This window comes from Acomys minous (assembly GCF_964271855.1).
Source record: "Acomys minous genome assembly, chromosome: 3".
Taxonomy (NCBI): Eukaryota; Metazoa; Chordata; class Mammalia; order Rodentia; family Muridae; genus Acomys; species Acomys minous.
This window is the reverse complement of record NC_140485.1, coordinates 137,985,380-137,988,374: the sequence shown is the minus strand read 5'-3', so window position 1 is coordinate 137,988,374 and position 2,995 is coordinate 137,985,380. Positions and strand designations below refer to the sequence as shown.

The 2,995-nt window shown below is 47.4% G+C and overlaps 1 long non-coding RNA gene across 1 annotated transcript; it reads right to left on the bottom strand.

Annotated features, from left to right (window-relative positions):
* Positions 1-569: 569 nt before the first annotated feature.
* On the bottom strand, positions 570-2,642 carry LOC311594300. The gene is made up of 3 exons (XR_014778033.1): positions 2,472-2,642; positions 2,222-2,369; positions 570-1,024 (listed from the first exon to the last, which is right to left on the bottom strand). It is a non-coding gene; the product is annotated as an uncharacterized lncRNA (long non-coding RNA).
* Positions 2,643-2,995: the final 353 nt, after the last annotated feature.

The following is a 2,995-nucleotide window of genomic DNA, read 5'->3' as shown; positions in this document are numbered from 1 at the left end:
CTCAGACTCTGGGATTAGATTAGGGTGCCTGCAGTAACTCCGACTTTGGATAAATTAACTCAGTGTCTTGGAGAGCAGATTTCTCTTCACAAATATTGACCATATTTGCATCAGCACCTCAGAATTATTGCGAGGGCCTCATAGTTACAACAATGTGTGATTTGAAGCCTCTCTCAAAGTCAGCACACTTGGATGGCATAATGCCACGTGTTGAGATTTCTGCGGCGTTTAGGATAGAGAAATGTGGCAGACTCCGTGAGGAGCCCCAGGAAAACAGACGCTTCCACGAGGACCGAATTAGTTACTTTTCTCCTGCTGTGATAAAACACCACGACTCGGGCAGCTTATATAAGAGTTTATTTGGGATTATGGTTCCAGAGGGACAAGAGGACATCATGGGGGAAACTATGGCAACAAGGAGCAGGCATGGCAGCAGGAACAGGAAGCTCAGGGCTCTCATTTTGAACTGCAAACATTGAAGCAGGCTGTGTGAGGGGGAAAGCTGCGAATGGCACATGGCATTGAAACCTCAAAGCCTACTCCCAGTGACGTAATTGCTCACGCGTGTGCTCCCTCCAGTAAGACCTTCTAAACCTACCCAAATAGTGCTGCTGACTGAGGACCAAGGCCTCTAATATCTGAGTGTCTAGGGGGACATTTCACTGAAACCACCTCAAGGAAGCAAAGGTCAGACTGTTAGTTTCAGTGAACTTTATTCAGGGGGTGACTTATGGAAAGCACAACGCAGGGCAAAGCTGGCTTTATTGTTTGGTACTTGTTTGCATGAGCAAACCTAAAATCCATATGTATTGGATTTTAGTCTCCTTGGCTCAAATGTCTGTTTATTTAGTCAATTAACTTAATTCTTATAAAAATTATAGAACTAATTGTATGCATTGTCTGGCTTGGCAGGACCATGGAGAATAGGAGGGTGTCAGCGTGCCTGCAAGGTCATTGGCAGTCATCTGAGGGGAGTGTCGCTGCTCAGTGCTGTCTTTGTCTGTTGTCAGTTGTCCTTGTGGGTCTGTGTGGAAAGAGTCTAATGTGAACATTTTGTCCTGGCTTCTTTCCCTGCATTTCCTCCATCCTCCCAGGACTCTTTCCTGCTCCTCCTTCATCCCCCACACTTCAGGCAACCCATAATTTCCCTACAGGAGACCCCTATGGTTTGGGGTCTTCTTGACATAGCATGGGGCTACCGTGCCCCTGTCTCTCATACTGTGAACGACATTGCCTTTCTTCTCTTAGCAAAACCGTCTGTTCCTTGGCCCACTCCAGGCATTTTCCTCCACATACAACAGCTAATCTGTGATAAATGATGTATAAATGGAGTGATAAGTTACCTGTCTTTCCTAAGACAAGTTTGTGTTGTAAAGGTGCACGCAGGGTAGGGGTGGGGCTCTTAGAATCCATACTCCAAGCCATGACCACAACCCATTCAACTAGTGTTGAACTTTCAGAGCATAAGTAGGTAGCAGTGGTGACTTTTGTGGATTTCTCAAATCACCTGACATATACAGAGTGATGGGGTGCCCTCAGCTGAACTGAGCCTATGAGGGACATTCTCATTTACGTCACGACAGTTCTCAGGAGAGTAGCTCATCTGGTTCTTAAGGCCTGTCTCATGGCACATAGCTCTGAGCACCCGGGGAGCCCCTAAGTGCTCCCCAAGACTAGACTAGGAGAAGCTGGGGCTGAGGAGTAGCTGAATGTATTTACACATTGGCTGTCTTGGCTGAAGAATTAGGCCCTGCTTTCCTGGAGGCTTCTGGAAGGTTTGAATCCCATGTTAGATGTTTCTATGAGAGAGACCAACTCTGTAGTTTATCTTGGTGAAAAGACTGTGACAGCTGGGTGAGTGCCAAGTGTTCTCTGTCACCTGATTCCCCCAGGTGTTTTGTAGCATCTGCAGGCTGGAACCCTCCCTCTTGTCCCCTTGCTCCTTTTGTGTCAGGGAGACACACTTTGACATGATGTCTTGTGGACCTTTGTGTTTCCTTTCACTTAACAGTGTTCAACAAGGGTTCATTCACCTAGAGGCCTAAACATTGACTATGTTCCACCTGCCCTGCTTGGGCTCACTGCCTCCACTACCATGTCACACCCAAGTTCTAAAATGCCTTAGAGTACCCAACATATACTATGATGCTCTTTGGAGATGATTTCAGAAACTAGAAAAAAGGAAACTTCAAAATTCCCCTTTATACCCTGCCACACTCACCTGGGGTTCTGGCCAAGCTTTGCTGTGACGGTGACACCTGAAGCATCAATACTTGACTGACAACAGGCTGACAAGGACCAATCCTCTTCCATGGGGCTGAGGAGTACTGGAAGAAGCAAAATATGGCAACAGGGGGAGGGGTGAAAACCTGTAAAAAATAATTTTGATGTAGGTGACTCTCAGTTAGCTGAAACACAGGCTGGAGTCTAACCAAGACCAGTGATCCATTCCCAGAGGCCACAGAACAAACCCCAAATCTCCCTTGGATGATACAGATCTCCAAAGTGAGGGCTCATCTCAAACAGCCCAGAAGATGTGTTTGTTGGGGCCAGAGAAACAAAGGACAAAGCCGGGCCTCCTTCCCAGACACTGGCCTGCCAGACCCAGCCGCCAGGCAGGAGCCAAGACACAGAGGCCAGCAGTGACCTCAGCCCAGTCTCTCAGAACCTTGTGTGTGTGGAGGGGGACCTCAGGGCACCCCAACTCCAGCCTGGGAGCCATAAGACTCCTGTCCCTGCCTCTGAGAGGTCAGAGGTGGGAGCTTTATTGACTTACAGCAAGACTTCCCATCTTAGAAGCCAGGATTTTTTTCCCATATATTACAATAATAAAAAAGTAATTACTGCTCTATTGAAAATTTCTGCTAACCACACCAGGTCCGGCCATCTGAGTTAAACTAAGCTGGAGAAGCTTTAGATTTTTTCCACAGCTGCAAAGCTCTGCAAATCTCAGAGGCATCCAACAGCCGCCGCACCCACAAATATGACAGGAATG